Raw genomic sequence first — 26422 nt, forward strand, 5'->3', positions numbered from 1 at the left:
GCAAGAAAATTTAATGCCTTTGTATAGATTTGATTCTAATTTAGAGGGAGTTGCTAAGCAGGATGGATTTAACCAGAAGCGATGTCTCTAATCAACAGCATTTGAGACGTTTCCAGCATCGTTCTCCACACACAGGAGCTCCTGGAAGAAGGCATGACAAGGGCCTCCTTGTTAATATTCTTCAGAAAATGGATATTCAGGGTGGCCAATGGCACTAAAGGAGAAAGGCAGGTGGGTAAGTCTGGATGCAATTACTGTATTTCTGGGGAGGTACAAACATGGTTTCTATGAAGCTGACATTAGGGCAAAAATGTAAAATTTTATTTACTGCTATTTATAAAGCCTACCTTTCTAATGTCCACAAAAGTAATGCTATCACAACGTCTGTTTTAAAAAATAATTAAAAAATCAAATTATACCCATGATTGTAAATGAACACACAGAAATGAACTACTACGAATATTCAAATACATTCATCTCCCTTAGCTACATCTATAAATAAGCAAAGGGATTTCCTGTCTTTAAAAAAAATTTTGAATTCTCACTGAAAGCAGAAACTCATTTGGCCTTGTTTTGAGCAAATAGTCTAGCTATATGCCCAGCACTAATAAGTATTTTAAGGTGATACACAACAAAACTAAAAAAAAGTTGATACAGGTTGCTGATGGCAAGTTTACTTCCATTTTATGAATTCATTAGTTATTTACTAACTGACTACTACTTGCAACATATGTGTCAGATTCACAAGTGGATATAAAGACATGTAAAAAGATATGGCCCCATATCTTAGGAAATTACTATACCATAACAGTAATAACAATGCCTAATATAAAGTGATACAAAAGATTGTGATTAGGTGATGTGGAGACTTATTTGTTTTTTCTCATTTCCCTGCTCTTTTTGAGCATGTAAGTACCATTGCTAGACTATTTCAGGAGTGAATCCAGTTTGAGTGATTCAGGAAAGCTCTTGTCTTACACTTGTTTCAAACTGCCTTCTGTCTTTCTGGTTTTGAGACAAATTTTTAGAACCCTCATTCTTCCTTCATCAGAAAAAAATGAAGCAATAATTACGGTAACTTACAACTGAGCAACAATATAGCAAAGATTTTGGTTTAGTCCATCTAAGACCTCCATGTCCTCTGAAGTCAAATGAAATTCAAAAACCTATGAGGGAAGTAGGAAGACATTCATCATACTTAAACCATATAATTGTCAAGATGGATAAACCTAAGAAATCATTATTATAAACAAAAGAAATTACAATATGTCTGGTACAATATTAATAAAAATCAATAAATATCCAGATACTACACAAAATCCACTAGAAATTAAAAGGCCAGAAAAGATTCCATTTATAATGGTAAAAAGAGGATACATTACCTACATATCAAGTTAACAAGAAATGTATAAGAGATTTTGGAAGAAAAATATAAAATCCTCCAAGGGATGATATAAAAAGAGTAGACTAAATGGAAAGAGATAACTTTATCTCATATAGAAAGACTCCACAGTATAAAAATGTCATTTGTTATAAAGTAATCTTTACTTTTTTATAATGCAAAAATTTCATAACATTTATCAGAATGAGGGGGATTCTAATATGGACAAAACACTGCCATCCGTGAAAGAGGCGCACACAGCACATTCGTGGCAATTTAAGAGTCCTGGTCTCCCTAGCTTGAAAATATTTACCAAACCCCACAGCTGAGTATCATTGTCTTTATTTTGTTTTGTTTCTACTTACTGAGCAATAAGGTGAAAATAAAAAGAGATAAAGGCTGGAGTGTCATCAAAGTTAAAATTTAATACAAGATTCTCTCCCATAAACATCAGACCCCGTAAGTCTGTGTAATCCAGATAAGCATGAACTCCCCCAGAGCACTACATCAAAAATTGTCCATTTTATATATTACCATTGAGGGGAGATGGGTGTGAAATCACGACTGCAATTTGGATTCACATTATCCCTTGTCTGTTTGACCCTGAACACATACTGCTCAGTGCTTCAAAGCTTTTTAAATTTTCACATTAATGTAGTGTGATTCTGATTCTGAACTGGTAGTGCCCTTATCTCCTAAGAATCCACCTGAACTGAAGATCTCAAAAGGCTTCCAGAAATAAAATTAAGTAGAAAATGAGGATCTTACAGTTAAAATTAGCACAACTACTGAAACAAGTCACTCTAAATGAATACCCTCATGATTATGAATATTGGCATTGACATACTATAAAATAATATTGATTAGACATGTCTTTGGTCTTTACAGTCGATCTCTGTGTCTGTCAACCACTTTTTTCCCCCTATCTATTGGTTTCTATGAATAGCATTCTGGATAACTTGTTCAGCTCTACCTTCCCATTGACTGATACTCATTTCATGCTGTTGGAGCTGTTTTCTGTATTACTAATACTGAATTTTATTTCTAGAAATTCTAGAGAACTCTTTTAATAATCTCTTAATCATTCTATAGAGTTTCTTGTCTCCCTGATTGTTTTCAAATACAGTTAATATAAAGACCAAGGATATGTCTAATCAAAGTTCCTGACAAGGGAGAGAGAACAAATGGGACTTGTATTCACAGCTATACTCAGAAGTACTGATAGATGGGGAGGATAGATAATAGATAGGTATAGAGAGAGCATGCATAAGTGTTAATATTTTAACAATTGATGGCTTCACTTAATAGCTGTTTTATTGTAATTTTCTTTCAAATTTTATGATCATTTACTTGTATATTTTCAGATTAAAAATGTAGGAAACGTAATCAAAGAATTAGCATAACTATTAATGATTGATGAATAAATCTAGGAAAAAGGATACATTGTTACATTTGTGGGGAAAAAATTGGTATTTATTAGAAGATATGAAAGAACACCTAAAAACTGGAAAATCACATTCTGGCCATAGATAGGAATTTTCAATATTGTAAAGAAGTCATTTCTCTACAATCTGACCTATGATATCACTGCATTTCACACAAAAATTCACATTTTTATGGAACTTAGGGATGTTCTAAATAATACAGAAAAGTACAAACAGTTAAAAATAGTCAGCATTCTTAGTAAAAAACAAGGAAAGAGGAAAAATTATTATTTTGTATGGCAAGACTTATTTTCCATCAAATTAAGACAGTACTGAAATGTAAATAGGCCAGTTGAGAGAAGTGAGAGTTCAGAAATAAAGCAGGGATTCTTGATACAGTTAGCAATGAACATAATGGACAAATATGGAATTTTCAATAATTGGTATCTAGACATTTGGATATCATTTTTAATTATATATATAATATATAAACCTACACACATATACATACATGTGCATACACATATATAAACATACGACACATACATATATTTGGATATGGATTTGAATTCTAATTTCACTTTTCACTAAATATATCAATTCCATGAGAATAAAAGACACAAATTTTAAAGGAAAAAATACAATGCTTTAGCAAATACTGTGGATGAATTCCTGTGATCAGAGTAGGAAACCACAACAATCATAAACCACACATGAAATGCATGATGAAAGTGACTACAATAGAGTAAGTAAGAACTTTGGTTCATGAAACTATACCAACAAGAAAATGAAAACTAAGCATAAATTGGGTGAAACTACTTCAACAAATATGTGTGTGTGTGCCAAAAAATTAATGTCCTGAATATATGAATTTGGTCGATTGATTGTAAATATGCTCCCAATTCTTAACATTTCCTTGTATCCATACCCTTTGCGATATGACTTTGTAGCTCTCCCCCTTAGGAGGTGGTGTTCAATTCTTCACTCTTGAACCTAGCCTGTCCTTATATTGGCTTTGGCCAATGTAATTTCAGAAACAATTGCATGTCAACTTTCACCCTACACCTGGAAAGTCTTTGCAGGTTTTTATTCAGTCTCTTGGAAACTTGCTACCATCATGAAGTAAAGCCTTGGCTAGTTGGCTAGAGGATGAAAAACTCTGGGGAGGAGAATGCATCATGCTGGAAAAGAGCACAGTCAACCTTTGGGAAGCAGAGCAGCCTAGCAGCTCTGCAATTGATTGCAAATAATGAGAAAGCTTAATCAAGAACAGGAGAAATACCAGCTTAGCTCACCTAAATTGTGAATCAACACTAATGAGTTAAGAGATATTAATATTTTTCACCTTAATTATCTAAGTTTAGGGGTGGTTGGTTAGAAGCTACAGCTGATAATACAATAATGATTTTCTACAAGCAAATAAAAGATATACAAACAAATAAATATGGGCAAATTAAGCTCTGTTTGTGCTCATGTTAATAAAAAACAGAAACCACAATGAGGGCTTATTACGTATCCTGCAGATCGCAAAAAAGTTGAAAAGTAAAGAACATCATGTGTTGGCTAGAAAGTAGAGCAAGGAGATATCTCATATGTGACCCATAAAGGTATAGATAGGAAAAGTTACTTTGGAAATAATTTGATATAATCAAATAAATGTGACCTTCTTCATACTGTATTTCCCAGCAATTTGATTCCTAGATAGAGGAATATATTCTAAGGATACACTTGTATAAATGTACCAGGAGACACATGCAAAAATGTATCTAGAAGCATCATGGCAAAAATGCCACAAGTAAGTAAAGAAATAATGTAAATAGTCTAAATATTTTGATAAATAAATTATGGTATATACATAAAAGGCAACCGAATATAGATGTAAAAAGGAACAAACTACTGCCACATGCATCAACACCAATGATTCTCACTCTTAATGTTAAATAAATGAAGGAAGTTATAAAAGAATATAGTTTGATTCTCCTCATATAAATTTCAAGAAAGTCTAAATGACAGGTACTTTACATGACATGCCCTTAGGTATAAAACTATAAAAGTAATCAAGGAAATATACGATTATTCCAAATGTTAAAGTATGGATTCCTCTGAGGAAAGGAGATATGATGAGTAAGGAACAGATTGGCAAAGCGTGCTATTTCATAACATGAATGGTGCAATGGTTTGCAGTTGATATTATTTTAGGTATAAATGTATGTCTTATACAGATTTTGTGCTTATGATATATTTCATATTTTTAGAAAGCTTCTGGCAAGTAAGTTGACTTACTCAACTCAATGCTCAAATTGACAGCACATAATGGAAATAGAAAGCTTATGTCTTTTTCACATCAACATTTAAAAAATGGAAAGGAGAAATGAGTTTATATGGCTACGAGTCTCTAAAAAAAAAAGAGTCTGGAGGCTGTCAGAAGGATTGCCCTTATGCACAACTGAGCAGAGTCTAAGAGACAGATAAAGTAGATACAACCCCCAGGTATTGGTTCCTTTGAGGGCTAAAGAGATCCATGGGTGTTATGGTCATGGCAGATGGGGTTAACTGCCATGCCAGATGGCCCTTCTTTGGAGCTGGTGTTTATGCGTGATGAATCTGGACTCAGATGGGATCTCTCTTCATAAGACTTTCATGCTACTGTGTTGGAGTTGTAGTTGGTGTTGGGGTTTAAGATATATTTAGGGGATCTGAATCTCTGGACTGACAATGTGATAGCCAGGCCCTGAGCCTCAACAGACTCCAGCACCTACAATCTGATTTATTGGACTCATCTCACTCAGCTAAGATGGAGTTGAAGAAGGACAACCACCACACCATGGAGCCTAGAGTGCCTACAACTGAAAGCGGGAGGATTGCATCCAGTATCCATGTGGAATCTGAGCCTCCTCTTGACATAGAGGTGCAATGGACACAACCAATCCAATGTCCACAGAGAAAAGGTGGCATTGGAGTGGGAAAAGTGGACATGGCGGCTAATGGGTATGGGGAATGGCAGGAAGAGATGAGATGTGGAGGCGTCTTTGGGACTTGGAGCTGCCCTGGATGGTGCTTCAGGGGCAATCACTGGACATTGTAAATCCTCACAGGGCCCACTGGATGGAATGGGGGAGAGTATGGGCCATGATGTGGACCATTGACCATGAGGTGCAGAGGTGCCCAGAGATGTACTTACCAAATGCAATGGATGTGTCATGATGATGGGAATGAGTGTTGCTGGGGGGGGGGAGTGATGGGGTGGGGGTGGTGGGGTTGAATGGGTCCTCATATATTTTTTTTAATGTAATATTTTTACAGAATCAATAATAAAAAAATAAATTAAAATAAAATAAAATAAAATAAAATTTGTGTTTCTGCCATGTGGAATCTAAGCCCACACTTGATATAGAGGTGGAGTGGACACCACCATCCCAGGGCTCACAAAATGGAGGAATAAAATATGGATTAGAGTGGACTCACTGATATTCTACTATAAAACTATTGTGACTAAAAATAGAAGAAATTGTATTATTGACAGGGAGAAAGTGGCCACAGTAGTTGCTGAGGATAGGGAGAGGGAAGAAGAAATGTGATGTGGGGGCATTTTTGGGACTTAGAGTTGCCCTAAATGATATTGCAAGGTCAGATACTGGACATTATATTTCCTGCCATAACCCACTGAATATAGTAGGGAAGATTGTGAACTACAGAGTAAACTATTATCCACGTGGTACAGCCATGCTCCAAAAGGTGTTTGCCAAGTGTGATGAGTGTGCCATAATGATAAAGAAGGTTGTTGGTGTGGGAGGAGTGGGGTGGGGGGATAGGCGGTATACAGGAACCTCTTATGTTTTTTATAATGTGATGTATGTATCTTCAAAAAAATACAATTTACAAAAATGGTGGGGGTGGGGGTGGGGAGTGGGTTATATGGGAATCTCTTAAGTTTTCTTAATGTAATATTCTATGGGATCTATTAACTTTAATTTTTAAAATGTTTAATAAAAATTTTTTTAAAGTGTATACCATTCTGTATACTCTACATTAATTATTAGAGTATGTACTCAGGAATGTCTCTTGAAGTGTTAGAGGAAAAGGCCAACAGGTACCGATAAGGGACAAAGATAAGGCAATTAGGGACTGAGGAAGAGATCAGAAGAGACTTAATTTTCACTTGATATCATTTCATACCATTTAGAAATTTTTTTAATTAGTTTTTGAAATTTTAGAATTATTTAAAAAATGAATTCATTAAAATTTTAAAGTTTCATGGATGAGAAGAATAGTCCATTAGTCCTTATAAGGGACCTCTTTCTGTAGGAATTTGGGTTGGAGATTGTCATTGGGAGTATACTCTACAGACCTCAGAAAACAAGCAAACAAAAAGGGGGGTTATCCATTCTGTGGACATTTCTGGCTCAAAGCTCTCAGCTAGGTCCTGGCAAACATAGCCTACAGATTCAGATATACATCACATAATGCAACTCCTTTATTTTAGAAATGAAGAAAATGAGAGCATCTCACCAAGGCTAAAGGTTAAATTAGAGAGATAGGGCTAGAACGCAAAACTTGTCCAATTCTCTCTCCATTCAGAAATCATCTCTGGATATTGTGGAAGAAGAGAAAATTGCTGGGACTGCACATTGAGACATGCATGCATGGGAAATGTTAGGGAATCAATGTGGCCTGAAGATGGGTTGAGATGCTTACAAAGCAGAACACAAGGGAGGATAACATAGAGGCCTCCTGAGGCCCCCAGCGCTTCTCCTCACCTGTGTGTTCTCTTTGATCTCCTTCTCATTGAAACTCTTGGCCAGGACCAAGACCCCACGCTGGATCAGGTAGCGAAGGGCAATCAAGGCTGGGGTTCGCTTGTGCCTTTTTGCTATATCACAAAGAACTGGATCATCCAAGAGAACAGGAGAGTTTGGGTCCACCCTGGAAGAAAGACAAAAAGACTGAACATCTGTTGCCAGGCATTCAATTTATTAGGAGACACCTAACTGAAAACGGTGATCTGTGTTAGACCAGTCGTTCTCAAAATATGGCAACTAGAAGGGCAACCTGGGAAATTACTAGCAAGCCCAGTTCTAGGAATTCATTCCAGATTTATTAAATCTGAGCCCCAGATATAGAGTCCAGCAATCTTAGCTTTATCAGGTCCTCCAGGTCATTTTTAAGTGTTTGACTTTGTGAAAAATGATTCTACAGATTTGAATTTTTTTCCTACATCCCTTTGGTTATATTCTTCCCTTGGTATAACCCTAGAAGTACAAGAAACTGTGGGGAAGAAAGAAAGGGAAGATTTTGGTCACTTTCATTTTTAACTTTTCTAACATGATGTTGAAATCTTGCAGGATCTAAATGAAAACTATTCGTTCTCTTCATAAAGTATAATGTGCAATATTTCAATAGAAATTTACAAAAAAATTCAAATGATAGTTTTCTCTAGCCTCATATAGCTGGGAGTTACATAATATCATTATTTAGAGGTAGTGTGATGCTTAAAGAAGATGCTACTTGAACTGTGTTAATCAATTATGACTAAAGCTTATGCCTTTGGTATTGCCTCTTGGATTGTTTAGATTTTAATGCAGATATGCATTATTAAATGAAGTATGTAAAATGTACATGCATACAATATTAAAGCAATGGACTGGGCTATGGGTTTTTAAGGAATGTTTCTGAAGTCCCTATTCATCATTAAAACAGACACTTGAGAGCTATATCCATTACACAGAGCTTGGTAGGATTAAAAATGTTTCATCTAAATGGGATTTTAGGTGAATCCCCTATTCTCATTATCACATTACATCTCATTGAGATCCCAGAGCACTATAGGCAACAAGCACAATATCTTTTGACTTGCAGTAGTCCAACAGTTTTCTCTGGTTGAAATAAGGGTGACTTTCTACCTGTGGAATGCCAAGACAGAAATGTGTTAGATTATATGAAAAAAAATTCACACTAAAATTTGAAAGAAAGGCTAAAAGTTAAAGAAGGCTACCCTCTGAATGTTAAACATGAACAGAAAATATCAAGAACTAATGAATTGAACAAAGGTAAAATTTATCTCACTTTCCAAAGGAAAGGTCAACAATGTGATGTTCCAGAGAAGAAGCACTTCCATTGACCAGATCTTCGTTTTAATACCATCACCTTCTACAAGGAAAAATGGCTTAGACTGGATATGAGGTAAGGAAAGAAACTTTTGGGCTTTGGAAATCAAATTGTGACCGAAAGGAAGAAATCAGTCTATGACTTATGAGGTCATGTGAAAAAGACAAGCAAACCATTTCGGGAGTGGGAACTCATTGGCCACATTTCAGTAGATATGATCATCAAATGGAATTTTCTCCTTCCTTTTTTTTTTTTTTTTTGGACATACCAGGGATTGAATCTGGGACCTCTTACATGGGAAGCAGATGCTCCAACCACTGAGTTATACCTGCTCCCAATAGTTGGGTTTTTTTTTAAGCTCCCACCACTGACCTCAAATGGAATTTGACAACTACATTTCTTATCACATTGAATCAGTAGAAATCCATGAGTCCACTGTGATAAGAGAGAGAATCACAACCATTGAACATGATTATTACAGTACTCCCAGTATATTTAATTAAAGGCAAAGAGATAAGTATTTGCCATATCAAATAATTACAATTTTCACTTATTCTGAGCTGATGAACGAATTTTTTAATGTGGAAAAAATGTAAGTTAAGAAAAGCAAAACAGTGATTGCATTAGTCAGGCAAAGGAGTGCTAATGCAAAATACCAGAAATTGGTTGATTTTTATAAAGGGTATTTATTCAAGGTAGGATCTTATAGATACCAAGCCTTAAAGCAAAAATTATTTCCCTCTCCAAAGTAAATTTTCACATGTTGGAACAAGATGGCTGCCAACGTCTGTGAGGTTTCAGACTTCCTGGATTCCTTCCTTCCAGGGTCTTGCTTCTCTCTAGGTTCAGGGTTCCTCTCTTTCAGGGCTTGTTTCTTCCTGGGGCTTGCTTCTTTTTCCTCTCTGAGCTTTCTTCCTGGGGCTCCAGCTTATGCTTCAGCATCAAACTCCAACATCAAAAACCCCAACTCTGTCCTTTGCCATGCCTTTTACATGTGAGTCCCCACCCACCAAGGTCAGAAACTGGGACAAAAGATTCAGGCCCCAAAACCCAGCACAAGCCCTTAACACCTATCTGATCTTATTTTTTCTTCCTTTGTTAACACTCACTTCCAAGTTTAGTGGATTTCCTTACTAAAGGCAATGTATTCCAAATCATTTTCACCCACCAATTTCTGGTCATGCTTTAAAGCTCAGGTAAATGTTCACCTTCCTTTTCAAGGTGTTATTAACTCTTTCAGCTCTCCTTGGTCTCCTCTTTTTTCCTCTAGATTCTTTCATATAATTAAAAGTTAAGTCCCCCACACACACACCTTTTCACTAAAATTTTACCAGGCAGAGATACAATTAAGGGTTTTATCCCTGTAGGATGGGAGAATGAATAGGTATCTGGCAGAGGCACAGGAAGAAGTACACGGAACACAGAAAAGGGTAAGGCACGGGTGCACTAAGGAGGCTACTCACCTGGTTGCAGACAGGCTTGTACTTGAGCCCTGGCTTGTTCAGGATCTTCTCCAGCTGCTTGCGGTTAAAGTTGGACACACCAATGGACTTGGTCAGTCCTGCGTCCTTACATTTTTCCAGGGCCTGGGAGGAAGAAATCGTGAAGAAGAAGGAATATGATAAATTGGCTATACATCAAGAAATGCTTCAAGAACTGTTAGTGAGAACAAGTGTAAAGAAATACCGTGAAGCTGACTGACTTTGACTGTGTCACAGAAGAGAGACGTAAAAAAATAAAAAGGGGAAGGAAATCAATTAAATAGAAAGAAATGACTGGTTCCTTGTACAGAAAACAGGACAGACTATTGCATAATGAGGAAAATAGAAGCCTATGCACACTGCTCCCGATCTTTCCCTCCCTCTCTCTCTTTAACTTTGACAAATACTGTCCCCATCGCTATTCCACCAAAGAGTCTTTGTCAAGCTCATGCATTGCTACATCCAATTGTGCCTTTCTCATTTGACCTAGCAGCAGCCTTTGGACAGAGTTGATAATTTTTTCCTTAATACATTTTCATCACTTGCTTCCAGGTACTGAACTATTTTGGTGGTTCTCCCAATTACCTGGATTCTTCTCTTACTAGAGTTTCATCTTTCTCAACTATAATATTGGAAGCTTTTAGGTTCAGTCTTCAGAACTTGTCTCTTCTGTATCTTCTCTCCATTCTAGTTGATCTCATCCAGATTCATGTTTCAAATACCATCTACTTGCCCCAGACTCCTAGGTTGATATCTCCTCCCAAACCTTTCCAAGACTTTGATATTTATAGAACCCTAGATTCCCCTGCCTACTCAATATCTCTGTTGGGATGTCTGAATAGGCATATCATACTGAAGAAGTCCAAAACACAGCTCCTGATTGTTTCCCCTAACCTGTTTCTCTTCGAGTCTTCTCCACCTCAGGAAATGCCATTTCTACCTATGGCGGTTTGAAATTCTTTTATGAATCCCAAAAAGAGAACAATTATGTTGTACACTAAATTCATTCCATTGTGTATGAGACATTTTCAAATTGGACTACATCAGTGAAGCATGACTCAGGTTGAGTCTCTGCCCTCTTTCCAAGTCTGATATAAATACACAGGAAATGGGAACACCAACATATTTGATCCTGCCATGTGAGACATAGGAGAGGCTCAAAAGCTGAGGCCCAGGGCAAAATGAACCATATGTCTGATAGCTTTCAGCTGAGCTCAGGAAGAAAGTGGAGCCACCAGGACTGAGAGGCCCAGTAAGAGACAAGCCCTCTGCCTGGTTTGCCCACAGCTGTGAAAAAGCAGGGAACTTGGCAGAGATCGTTGGTCATCTTGCTTCACCACAGGGCAGTTGACTTTGGTGAGAAAACACCTCTTATGGTGACTTGAATTGGACTTGTCATAGCCTTGAAACCATAAGCTTTTACCAAAAGAAATCCCCTCTATAAAAGCAAAACCATTTTTGGTACTTTGCATCAATCGTTCTTCAGTAAACCAATATTCTACCTTCACATTTGACCAGACCAAGGGCCTCAGTGTTAATTGGTCATTCTCATTATCTCACACCCCTCATCCATTCCAGAAGAGAATCCTGTTATCTCTGCTCTCATTACATATCCATAGTCCAAATGATTTTTACAGCCTTCTTGGCTTCTTTGGTATAATACCATCATTTCTCTTCTTGATTATTTAACAATCACTTATCTGCTCCCCCTGCTTCCAGTCTTATCCTTCTAGATTCTAATCCCCATCATTGAGATACAGTGCTCTTCATTAGAACTTCCTCTGATGATGTAAGTAGTACAAGTCCACCTGTCCAATATGGTATCCACTAGACAAATTTTCCATTTAAAATATGCTATTGAATGCAGCAGTTTGATATGAATATGAATTCCAAACATAGATATTGGATCATGGTTTTAATCTGATCTGTACCTGGGTATGATTGCGTTATGATTAGGGCACTGAGTCCCCATTCCTTGGTGGATGGGGACTCACAGATAAAAGGCATGGCAAAGAACAGAGCTGTGGGGTACTGAGGTTGGAATTTTGAGATTGGAGTTTAATGCTTAAGACTTAAGCAGCAGCCCCAGGAAGTAAGCTCACAGATAAAAGAGAAACCAGCTTCAGGAAGAAAGGAACCTTGAACACAGAGAGAATCAAGACCCTGGAAGGGAGGTAGCCAGGAAGTCTGAACCCTCAAGCCGTTGGCAGCCAATCTGCTCCAACAAGTGAAAATAGATTTCGGTGAGGGAAGCAAATTTTGCTTTATGATCTGGTATCTGTAGGTTCCTACCCCAAATAAATACCCTTTTTAAAAGCCAATGAATATCTGGCATTTTGCATCAGCACCCCTTTGACTGACCAATAAAGAATTTGATACTGAGGAGAGGGGAAGTGCTTTTGCAATGAACAAAATGCTGGAATGGTTTTATAAGTGGGTAAGGGGTATTTTTCGGAGGAATTGTGGGTTGCTTGATGGTAAAGGCCTAGATCACTTTGAAGAGACTACTGATAGTAATATGGATGCTAAAGAGACTTTTTATGATGCCTTAGAACTAAATGATGAAACTATTATTGGAAACTACAGGAAAGGTGATCCTTGTTTCAAAGTTGCAGAGAACTTAGCAAGACTAACTCCTGGTGTTTGTGGAAGGCAGAATTTGAAAATGACAAGACTGGGAGTTTAGCTGAAGAAATTTCTAAAGTACCTGGAGAATGCAGTTTGGCTTCTGCTTGCAGATTATGGCAAAATGCTAGACAAGAGAGATATGCTGACAACTGAACTGTCAGGCACAAAGTAAAGAGAGACTGATTCTGGAAATTCCAAGCCTCTGGAAATCAAGCTCCCAGATGAAAGTGCCCCATTGGAGGACTTAACTAAACTTGGAACTGGTAAATCAAGATTGAAGATGCAATTATCTAGGAAAGACCTGTGGAAAGTCTTACTCTCTGATGGCTTAGACCCCTGCTTCCTGCATGCTAAACCAACAGAATTTTTGAGAGCGCTCTATGAACAAAACCACTATCAGACTGCAAAAAAAAGGACATGGAAAGGAGGGATTGGAGGAGAAACAGCTTTAAGAGGAAATCCATGGAAACTGAGATCTGGAATTAAGATTTCTCACTGGCCCAAAAGAGGAACCCCACTCATGTACACAGAGAGGGTGAGTTTGCCTCAGCAGTTGAAGAGGGTGGATGTTCCTGTCCAAAGATCTGGTAGAGTTTTGCTGCCCCAGGGTACAGAGAAGAAGTACCACATCCCGGAAGTTTTTAGGCAGTTAAGGTCAGCACCCCACAGACCTGAGAGGAGTGAACCAGTCCCCCAAAATTAGTGAAGGCCAGGTGATCAACTCATTGCTCTGAGAGGGTTGAGCCTGTATGCTACAGGTTAGGGGGAATATTGTCTTCACATCACTGTATCAGGGAGGTTAAGACTCTAATCCAAAGATTGGGTGAGGTGCGGCAAAAACCCCAACACTCTTGGAGAGAGAGGTTGGAACTTGGTCGACACCCAAATGCTTGATGAGGGCGGAACCAAGAAAATGGCCACTGGGTAAAACTGTGGAAAAGGTGGGTCCCCATATGGCCCCAAGGAGAAGAAACCATCACCTTAAGAATAACTCTCAGACTGAAATCGAATGGAGGATGCCCTCCAGGTTTACTGAACTGTAGAGGACCCATGACTCAACTTTCCCTCCCAATTTCTCCTTATTGTAATGAAAATGTTTATCCTATGTCTGTCCGTTTGTGTATTGGAAACACACAAATTGTTTTTTAAGTTTCAGAGGTCTATAGCACCATGACTTTTCTCCAGGACAAACTGTATTTCTTTAAATTGATTGTAATATGATTTAGTACTTCCCTTGTTACTGCTTTAAGGTTTTTTTTTAATATTGGAGGGGCATTTTGGAATTCAGAGGGTGGAGAATGGCAGTTTATATGGTTATGAATTCTGAAAATAGATATTAGATTATGCTTGTAATCTGATCTGTACCTGGGCATGATTGAGTTATGATTAGGGCATTGAGTCCCCATTCTTTGGTGAGTGGGGACTCACAGATAAAAGGCATGGCAAAGAACAAATTAGGGGATTCTGATGTTGGAGTTTGATACTGAAGACATAAGCTGGAGCCCAGGAAGTAAGCTCGCAGAGGAAAGAGAAGCCAGCTTCAGGAAGAAAGGAATCTTGAATGCAGAGAGAAGCAAGACTCTGGAAGGTGGGAATCCAGGAAGCCTGAACCTCACAGACATAGGCAGCCATCTTGCTCCAACAAGTAATAATAGACTTAGGTGAGGAAAGTAACTTATGCTTTATGGCCTGATATCTGTAGGCTCCTACCAAAAAAAAAAAAAACCCTTTATAAAAACCAATTAATTTCTGGCATTTTGCATCAGCACCTGTTTAGGTGACTAATACATTCATGAACTGATTTTTTCATCTTAATGATTTACAATTAATGTAAATTTTAAAAGCCTCATGTGGTTTTTCACTACTATGTTAGTGCAAATGTGTGGTGATCCTACAGAAAAGTAAATCAGAAATCAGATGAAACCCTGTAATGGCTTCCAAGCTCATAATGAATAAAAATAAATAAAGTTTCCTAAAGGTTCTCCTGGAGCTGGTACTCTCTTTGCCCTCTGACTTCAACAATTGCCATCCTTTCCTCTTCCAATAGTCTGAGAACTCACTATTTTCATACTCAAAGCACTCGACCACCTTTGAACTTGCTGCTTCCTCTACAAAGATTATCTTCCCCTGGATATCTGCATATCTCTCCTCAAAAGACTTCATTTAAATGATGATTTCACCTAGAAGCCTCTATAAAGTAACAAATCCCCCTCCTCCAAGTAACTCCCCCTTCTCCTTACCTTGCACTACTTCTCTCCACATAATTTATCACCATCTGACAAACATGTTTATCATTCACCTTGCTTATCATCTGTCTCCTCTGACTAGAATGTAGAATTATAAGGGCAAGGACCTTTTTTGTCCCTATGCACTACACATAATAACTGTTCACTAAATATTTTTTTGAATAATAGATGAATACATGAATGTCATAATTTCAAGACTATGAATAGCAGAGAGAACAAAGCAACATTGTCAGAAGGTCTTCGCTTAGATTACGAAAAGAAATAGGTTGAGAAATGGTAAAATAACTACTAGTTCGGCTCACAGACTAACCAGCTGTAGGGAGGGCACTAGACAGGTAGCCAGGGCAATGGGAAAGTCACTGGGAAATATCTCTGTCATCTCCTGCCAGGCAGTTACAGAGATTCATTTTTCCAAGTAGGAGCATGGGACACTAGAAGAAGAATAAACCATTAACAGTCTTTGAGTTACCAGGGCATGTTGTTCTTCTTGATTAAAATTATCAGAGAAATTCTGTTCCAGAAGTGAAATTGTAACCTAGTTTATGGCAATAGACATTCCCAAGAATCATGTTAGATTAAAAAAAGCAACATTTTTCAGAAAAAATTAATTTCAGTTTGTCAAATCTGAGAGGGAGTCCACTGAATTTACACGTCTTACTCTCATTCCCAGTGGAAGTGTAGGCTTGAAATTGGGCTGTACTTGATGTTCCCAATTCCCATGGTTTTTCTGTAATTTGGAATGTGGCAATATTTTTGGGAGTACATGACTGGTAAAACTGATATTATCAATATACCGATAAATCTGTTGTCCAAATTGCTGCATTCTTCTAGAAGGGATAGATAATTTCCCTCTTTCACTTTCTAAGAAAAGTTTTTGCTGTTTGCTTTCCAGATTGCCATGGTGTTGTCACCTTTTTTATGAAGAAAGTTCTGCTTTCTGACAAAAACTGCTACTACAGAATAAGTATACGTTAGTGCCTGAAGAGAACTTTGGGATCATTTGGCCAATTCTTGACAGTAATCTGAAAGCCCTCCATGGAAGGCCATCTGGTGACACTCCTGAGTTCTCACTGGTGCATGAGGGAAACAGATTCCCTCCTGGTTTCCTTGTATGAGCTCAATTCTCTGAGCAACAGCACTCACCTCCCAGGTGACACAGAGATCCACTGTGTCTAATATGTATTTTCCATGTTCATCTTCTGGAAGAAGCTCCTCTCCAGGCTGGAATATAAGGAGGCATTATGGGCAGGTCACAAAATAATGCCCCTGCCTTTCAGTCATGGTGTCATGAACATCTAGAGCTGGGACACTAAGGCTCCATGAGTTATGTGGAGCAAAGCTTTCCGGAATCTAATTGTTACAAAGTGGTGGGTGTATAGAGTTGTAAAGAATGACTTTTAGAGAACAGAGATCAAAGATACACACATAACTTCTATGTTTTAATAAATATCTTTTTGTCCTTAGTCCCAATGTGGACTCGTAATGGGCTTATGCTACTTAAATTTGCTCTATAGAGTTTGGAAACGTCTTTTATTCACCTGAAAAAGCAGTCATTTATATGGCCTTACTTTCTACCGGAAAGGAATTGTTAACTTGCCCCCGGCTGACAATCACTGTCCCTTATCTCATGAACATGGGGGGGGAGGGGCAGGCAATAAACACATGGACCAAAAAAAGCCTATCTAGGTTTTTTTCAGGATTAATATGGAGCTGGAAGAGCCAGAGATGTTCTCAAGAATTAATCCCCAGACTTTGACCTTCCCCAATGGCATATTGGCCATTGTGGGTCAATAGTAAAATGAACTGAAGGAATGCAGAGACAAGGGACAGAGAAAAATAGATACTTTGAAAACAATCTTGATTCCTTCAATCTAGTATCACCTTGGACCTCCCATTTACATAATCAAATAAACTTAGTTTTACATAAGTAGCTTCTGCAACTTAATCTAGACTCTTACAGCCATTAGTGGTTAAGAGCAGGCTACAAACCTGACTTTGAAGCAGTCAACAGTTAGAGCAAGGGCCTGCAAGTCCCTGTGGAGGCTGCTACTTTTAGATTCAACCAGAGTGAGGAAAGACAGTTTTTTCGTTTGAAATTGGTGAGAGATGTGGAAAAGGCCTGGTAGAAAAACATGAGGCAGTTTTATTGTTCACCATAGCTGCATAAAGTCTGCAAATTTCCCCAAAGATTTGTGAGCCAGAATCAGACCTGTGCCTTGGACCCAGCCTAATAATTTCCTCAAGATTTTGAGTCAGGGGCATTGAGGTTATTGAACTCTAATCTTTTAGAGGTGTGGAATAGGGAACCAGGGATATAAAGATTATTCAATAAAATATGAATCATGGAATATTATTTAGGATTCTTCCCCACTTTCATTACCTCATATAAAAGGGTAATTCAACCATCTGTGCAAGGTGAAGATCATACTGCTATAGTAAGTAAAATTGGTTTGATCATGAAAATTTCTAACCTGCATAGCAACTGGAAAATGTATAATATAGAGGTCGACATAGTCCATCTGAAGATTTTTTAGTGATCTTTCCAAAGCTGGCTGGACCAACTCTGGTCGAAGGAAAGTGGACCAAAGCTGCAGAAACCAAAAGAAAGGATATGTTGCATTAATACTTTAGCTGAAAGGAGATCAGGAAATAAATAACAGATCTAGTGTGCCTAGTTTCACATATTCAGAAGTAAACTTGTTTACCATCACTATTGACTTTACCCTAAATCTGGGTCATTGATGAATCTGGACTGTAATCAGTAGGAATAGAACTGATCTTCAGGTTTTATTTGAATCTTTCTCCTTTATTAATGTAAATGCCCCTTTCATTATGTGGATTTCTACAATCTAAGATTGGTATAGAGTATTTTGTACTGCAATAGAGGACAGAGATCAAAGTTACATACAAGAAACTAAAACATTACCACATGAAAACAGATTAGAGTATTGGAAATTCTTGGGTATAAAGGATGTATATAGGAAGTAGGGCAAAATGGCATCCAAGTAAATACACCATCATCATCTCTCCTGCAAAGGACCAGCTGTGTGGCAATGGAAATCTGCCAGAGCAGGCTGTTTCAGGAACCTACAGGGCAGGAGGTGACTAGACATCAATCTGGAGAGACTGCAGCATAATTAATTCTTGTTCAAGGTAGAACTGCCGATTTCTAACACTGAACTCACATGCCGTGGGAAGGTAAATCTCTTCCCCTTAGAGCTGAGGGCATAGAACTCCCAGAGAGCTGCCAGTCATGGGGCAACTTTCCCAAGCCCATTGTTCCCCAAATGCGTGAACCCCAAGCCTGTGTCCCCTGAAACCTCGCAACCCACATTTCTCAGAACTACATACCCCAAGTGCACATTCTCCCAGGCCTCTCTTTCATGAGCCGAGCACCCCCAGAAATCTGCCATTGCCCTACCCCTTTGGTCTCCGACTATGTCTGGGAGTAGGGTTTAGGTGGGAGGTTCAGAGGGACCCAAGGAGTACAGGTTCAATTTTCTGGTCCCCCCCTTTTATTGAGTTTGGAGGAGCATATCAGCTGACTTGGGGAGAACCTAGGAAGAGAGGAGAGTTGAATCTCCTGAGAAAGCCTGATTTACCTAAACGCACTGGGTTATGAAACTTTGTCTGGGAGAAGGTGAAGTCAAAAAATTAGCCAACACCCTGTAGCACACCTAAGGGAGAGGGATGGTAGGACATGCTTTGCAAGCTTCCAATAGCATATTTAGGGTTCCTGGCAAGAGGTGGGTGCTCTCTCTCAAGAAATTGAGACATTATTTTCTGAGGTTCACCAGGGACCCATTTGCATTTCCTACAGGAGCCCTCACGTACAACTTCCTGCTGCCCTGGGAGAGAGGGAAATGAGGAAGGGAGAAAGGGGAAAGGTCAGACTCCTAAGCACTTTATTCGATTGCAAAGAGGTTTCCTTCCCTGAGACCTTGTCTGGTCTTTTTTGTTGGCTTGTTTTCTTGTATTTCCTCCTCTTTATCCCTCCCACTGCCCTTTTATTTCTTTTTATTTTTTGTTTTCTCTTTGTCTTGCTCTGCTTTTTTTTCTTCTCTCTTTCTTTTTCCTTTTTTTTGTTTTTTTGTTTTTTCCTTTTTTTACATTAGGGCTGCAGGCAACATTTCTTATTTGCTGTGCTTCCTCATCATCAATTTAATCTTTTCTGTGTGGGCTGAATTTGGCTACCAATAATATCCCCTTTCCTTTACAGCATTCTCTCCTCCATCATTTATTGTTTCTCTTATGTTCCACCTCTCTTTCTTTAGCCCCCAATATTTCTTACTTTTTATCTCTAATACCTCTAATCTGTTTTGAATTGTTTATTCACTTTTTATATTATTGTCCTTTCTTTTTTTTCCCTCTCTCCTGACCATACTGACCTTTTAAGTCATATTAGATTCCTCCCCATATTCAGTTTACTATCTCATTACGGATAACCCAATTTTTTATGGTTATAACTATACACAGCTTACATTAGGTTCAATATCCATTCTCCCAGTTCTCACATGGGTCTTTTGCTAACATTCACTATCAATACTACTAATATATTTTTCTTTTCTTACCACTTTTAGACTTAATACATTCCTTCAAGGGAACTTAGCCAACAACCAGGAAGTAGAATATGAAGAACAAACTGACAAAAAGAAGACTTAACATGCACATGAAAACAACAACTAATTAAACCCCAAGATGAGACAAAGAAGATAATCAACAGAATAAATCCAACAAGATAAAATGATGACCAGACAGCAACAAAAAACTACAGACCATACAAATAATCAGGAAAACATGGCCTAATCCAATGAACAAACTAAAACCAGGAAGAGAAGTGGAATATTGAATAAGAAATTAAAGCTCTCAAAACATGTATCATGGAACAATTCAATGAAGTGAAGGAAGAGATTAAGCATATTAAGAGAACCCTTGGAGAGCATACAGAAGATACTGTGATCATGCACAAAAAGATCATAGATATGATGGGGATCAATAGCACAATCCAAGAAATCAAAAATATATTCTCAGCAAATAACCGCACATTTCAAGAGGCAGAGGAAAGAATTAGTGAGGTGGAAGACAGTACATCTGAAATCAAACAGATAGCAGAATTAATCGATAAAAATATAGAAAAAAGCCAGCAGGGACTTAAGGACCTGAATGACAATGCAAAATGCACAAACATACACATTATAGGCATCCCAGAAGAAGAAGAGAAGGGAAAGGGGGCAGAAGGGGTGTTGGAGAAATAATCGCTGAAAACTTCCCAAACTTATGTGGGAAATGCATGTACATGTCCAAGAAGCACAACACAACCCAAACAGCATAAATTCCACCAGGCCAACCCCAAGACATATACTTGTCAAATTATCCAATGCATGAGACAAAGAGAAAATACTAAAAGCAGCAAGAGAAAAGAGTAAGATCACATACATGGGAGGCTCCATAAGATTAAGTGCTAATCTCTCATCTGAAACTATGGGGGCAAGAAGGCAGTGGTATGGCATAGTCAAGGCACTAAAAGAAAACAATTTCCAACAAATTCAGCAAAGCTACCATTCAAAAATGATGGAGGGTTCAAAACATTCACAAATGAACAGAAACTAAGAGACTATGCCACCAAGAATCCTGCCCTTCAAGAAATATTAAGGGAGTGCTGCAGGAGGAAAGAAAAAAACAGGAGAGACAGAGTTGGAGGAGAGTATAAGAACAACTAAAACTACAAAAAGGGGGGGGGGATCAAACAACATATAACAAACACAAATCCAAAGAAAATATAGCCATATTTCTTAATTTCCTTGAAAGTAATAACACTAAATCCCAATGGATTAAATTCACCTGTTAAGAGACACAAATTGGAAGATTGGATAAGGAAATATGACCCATCTATATGTTGTCTACAAGGAACTCATCTTATATCCAGGGATTCAAGGAGATTAAAAATGGAATGACACCAAGTGCAAGGCACAAATCAACAAGGAACAATGGTCCAATGATGAGCCCTTGATACTGATGACTATGCTTAGGAGCCTGTGTGCCTGAAATATGAACTAAGCCTAGAGCTCCAGGGTGCCTAAGAGTTACCTCCTGAGAACCTCTAGGTTGCTCAAATGTGGCCACTCCCTAAGCCAAACTCAGGATGGAAATGCATTACCTTCTCCCCAATGTGGGACATGACTCCTGGGGATGAGCCTCCCTTGTGCCAAGGCATTACTACCAATCACTAACTGGAGAAGCAACTAGAAAGACTCTTCAAATAAAAGGGCCAGCTCAGACCAGCAGAATATCTCAGCCTACATGTTGGATAAAGTGTTAAAAAACTGCTCTTTTACCTTGAATAAAAGGGGGAAATGGCAAAGACAAATGAGTTGATATGGCTAAGAGTCTTCCAAAAAGAGTCAGGAGGTCATCAGAAGGGTTGTGCTTATACAGACTTCAAAGGGACACCAGAAAAAGCCAAAGTAGATACAACCCTAGATTCTGGTTCTCCTGAAGGTTATGGAGATCCACAGGGTATATAGTAATGGCAGATGGATTTGTGCTCCTGAGTGTGATGGAGCTGGACTCAGATGTGACTTTTCTACACATACCTCTTCTGTCACTTTACTGAATCTGTGGTTGGTGCTAGGGACGGTCCATATTCAGAAGACTTAAGTCTCTGGACTGACCATGTGCCAGCTGGGCCCTGAGCCTCAGCAGAGTGGTGACTCCTACTCTCTGGTTTGTTGGTCTTACCCAGGCCGGCTAATAGGGAGGTGAAGATGGTCAACCATCACACCAGGGAATCAAGAGTGCCTACAACTTTAAGCATAGGAATTGCATCTACCATCCATGTGGAATCGAAGCCCCCACTTCATCTGAGGTGGAGAGGACATCATCATCCCAGGGTCCACAGAATGGAGGAATAAAATATGGACTAGTGTGGACTAACTGATATTCTACTACAAGTCTGTTTTGACAAGTCATAGAAGAAATTTTAGCATCGAGGTGGAAATAGTGGTCACAGTAGTTGCTGAGAGCAGGAAGAGGGTAGAAGAGATGTGACGTGAGGGCATTTTTGGGATTTTGAAAAGATATTGCAGGGTCAGATGCTGGACTTTATATATGCTGCCATAACTCACTGAATGTAATGCTGAAGAGTGCGAACTACAGGGTAAACTATTATCTGTGTAGGGCAGATGTGCCCCAAAATGTGTTCACCAAGTGTGATGAGTGTGCTGCAATGAAGAGGGAGGTTCTTGGTATGAGAGGAGTGGGGGGACGGTGGCGGTATAAGGGAACCTCATATTTTTTAATGTAACTTTTTTTGTATGATGTATATATATTCAAAAAATGCAATTTACAAAAATGAGGTGGAAGTGGGGAGTGGGATATATGAGAAACTCTTAGGTTTTCTTTTTTTAATGTTTTAATGAAACATTCCTTGTGATCTATTAACTTCGATTTAAAAAAAAGAAGAAACTGCATATACATATATTTTTAAAAAGCAAAAAAAAAAAGAAAGTGAATGGCTAGAAAACAATCTTACAGGCAAACAATAACAAAAAAAGGGCAGGTGTAGCTATATTAATATCAGACAAAATAGACTTTAAATGCACACCTGTTGTGAGAGACAAGGATGGATACTACATATTAGTGAAAGGGATAATCTTTTAAGAAGAAAGAACAATTATAAACATTTTTGCCCCTAACAAGGGCACCTCCAAATACATGAAGCAAAAAGTTGAGAAACTAAGTGAAGGAGTAGATCCCTCTACAATTATAGTGGGGTACTTTAACACACCACTATCACCATTGGGCAGAACACATCAAAAGAGAATCAATAAAGAAACAAAGACTTTGAGCAATATACTAGAGAATCTGGAACTAATAGACATATACAGAACATTACACCCAAATACAGCAGGATATACATTTTTCTCAAGTGCTCATGGATCATTCTCCAAGATAGACCACATGCTAGGCAACAGAGAAAGTCTCAATGAATTCAGAAAGATCAAAATCATACAAAATAACTTCTCTGACCACAGTGGAGTGAAGCTGGAAATATACAAGGGCCAGAGATGAAGATTTGACACCAAGATATGCATGTTAAACAACACACTCTTAGAAAAACAGTGGGGCAAGAAGGAAATCTCAACAGAAATCAATAACTACCTTGAAACTGATGAAAATAATAGCACAACATATCAGAACTTATGGGATGCAGCAAAAGCAGTACTGAGAGGGAAATTTATAGCCATAAATACATACAGCAAAAAAGAAGAAAGAACTAAAATTGAAGAATGAACTGAACAATTGGAGGAATTAGTTAGAAAACATCAAACTAACCCCAAAGAAAGAAGAAAGAAAGAAAAAACAAAGATCAGAGCAGAACTAAATGAAATAGAAAATAAGAAATCCCTCAAAAAAAAAAAAGCTGGTTCTTTGAGAAGATCAATAAAATTGACAAACCCTTAGCTAGACAAACAAAGAAAAAAAGAGATAAGATGCAAATACACAAAATACGAAATGAGAAGGGTGATACACCACTGACCCCACAGAAATAAAGACTATCATAAGAGGATACTTTGAAAAACTATATTCCAACAAGGAAGACAATTTAGAGGAAGTGGACAAATTCCTAGAAATACATAGGCAACCTACATTAATGAAAGAAGAAATCGATGATCTCAACAAACCAATGACAAATAAAGAGATAGAATCAGTCATTAAAAACATACCAACTAAGAAGTGCCCTGGGTGAGATGGCTTCACAGGTGAATTCTACCAAACACTCCAGATAGAACTAACACCTATCTTGCTTAAACTCTTCCAAAAAATTGAAATAGAAGGAACATTGCCTAATTCATTTTATGATGCCAAAATTCTCAGGAGGAAATCAAGAAACAAATCCCATTTACAATACTAAATTAAAAAATTAAATACCTAGGAATAAATTTAACTAAAGATGTAAAAGACTTATACACAGAAAACTACACAGCACTGTTCAAGGAAATCAAAGAAGACCTAAATAAAGGGAAGAACATTCCCTGTTCATGGTTAGGAAGACTAAATATTATTAAGATGTCTATCCTACCAAAACCATCTACACATTTAATGCAATCCCAAAAAAAATCAATAGAGCAAGAGGTGGGGCAAGATGGCACCTGAGTGAGTGCACCTTATAATTTTTCCTGCAAAGAATTAGCTGAGTAGGGTTGGAGTCCTGCTGGACTGGGCTGTTTTGGGTGTTTGCAGGGCAGGAGGTGTCTAGACATTGATTTAGTGGGACGGTGACAGAGGAGATTCTTGTAAGAGGAGGAATTTTGGGTCTCTATCACAGAGGATGGGGCTGCACACAGGACCCTTCCCCCTGGGACTGGTGGCCCGGTGGTGGTAATTCCTGGAGACTTTGCTCTGCTGGGGAGTTCCCAAGCCCTGAGTGGGCTGTTTTGGGGGCTTACAGGGCAAGAGGTGTCTGGAAGTCGACTTGGTGAGACAGCGATGGAGGAGATTCTTACAAGAGGTGGAATTTTGGGTTTCTGACATGGAGGTCAGAATTTCCGGCTGGAGCCCCTCCCCCTAGGGCTGGCAGCCCATCTGCAGCGGTCCCTGAACTATTTGTAGTGTAGCGGCACATCCAGCAGGCTGTTTCAGGGGCTTGCAGGGCGGGAGGTGTCTGGAAGTCAATTTGGTGAGACAGTGACAGAAGAGATTCTTGTGAAAGGTGGGTTTCTGACATAGAGGTCAGAGTTTGTGGGCGTGACCCCTCCCCCTAGGACAGGTGCCCAGCTGCAGGGATCCCTGAAGGCTGTATTGCACTGTGGTGCTCCCAGGGTCCCTGTTAATGAGATGCGTGGTTCCTAGGTCTGTGTCCCCTAAACCCTGGTGGCCCACATTCCAGAGACACACATCTCTTGAGTCTGCAATATCACCAACATCCCCTCCCTGAATCCATTGCACCCTTAGGTCCATCTGAGGTCCTTGATTATCCTGGCCCTTGGCGTTTGTGTTTTTTTCCTCTTTTTTCCTTTTTTTTAAAAATTGTCTTGGTTGCTAATATTGAATTATCTCCTGGTCTTATCTCCCATTTTATCCCCCAAGATCCTTTTTTGTTTATTTAGTGTTTTTTTTCCTTCTATTCTTTTTCTTGCTTGTTTCCCTCCCTTTTCTTTGCCCACACCCTTTTATTCTTCTCTTTTTTTCTTATCCCTCTTTTACTTCTTTTTTATTTTATTTTATTTTATTTTATTTTATTTTATATATATAATAGGTGTTGCAGAGAGCGCTTCACATTTGCTGTGTTCTTGTTCTTGTTCCTTTTTTCTGTGTGAATTGATTTTGGCCACCTAAACTATCCACTTTCCTCCACATCTTTCTATCCTCCATCATCTACTGTCTCTCTTACATTCCACCTCCCTTTCTTTGGTCCCCAAATTGTCTGGCTTTTAATTTCTAATACCTTTGTTGTGTTTTCTCTTTTATCCACTCTTGATATTATTGTCTTTCTTTTCTCTTTCACTCTTTCATGAAAACACTGGATATTAATTCATACTATATTCCACCCATATTCAATTGACTATCTCTTTATAGGTACTCTACTTACTGCCATAACTCTACACAACCTACATGAGTATAATATCCATTCTCCCAGATCTCACATTGTTGATCTGTTAACATTTATTATCAATACTACTTTACACATTTTCTTTTCTTACACATTTTCCTTTCCCTGGCCCTAATATTTTCCTTCAAAGTGAACTTAGCCAGCAACAAGAAATTAGAGTAAGATGAACAAAGTGACAAAGAAAAGACATAACACTTACGCATGAACAACAACTAATTAATCCCCAAGACTAGACAAAGAAGCTAAGGAACTGATTAAACCCATCAAGATAAAATGATGACCAGACAGCAACAAAAAAATACAAACCAAACCAATAATCAGGAAAACATGGCTGAATCCAATGAACAAAGTGAAAACCAGGAAGGGGAGCAGAACATCAGACAACTAATTAAAGATCTCAAAACATAAATTAGAGACCAACTTAATGAAGTAAAAGAAGAGATTAACAATATGAAGAAAACACTTGGAGAGAAAATTGCAGACATATGCAAAAAGAAAACAGATATAATGGGAATAAACACCACAGTTCAAGAAATCAAAAATAC

The 26422-nt window shown here is 38.3% G+C and overlaps 1 pseudogene; it reads right to left on the reverse strand.

Moving 5' to 3' along the window:
• Positions 1–26422, reverse strand: part of LOC101427735 (aldo-keto reductase family 1 member C23-like protein) — a 47382-nt pseudogene continuing 20960 nt past the window's right edge.

This window comes from Dasypus novemcinctus, chromosome 20 (assembly GCF_030445035.2).
Source record: "Dasypus novemcinctus isolate mDasNov1 chromosome 20, mDasNov1.1.hap2, whole genome shotgun sequence".
Lineage (NCBI taxonomy): Eukaryota > Metazoa > Chordata > Mammalia > Cingulata > Dasypodidae > Dasypus > Dasypus novemcinctus.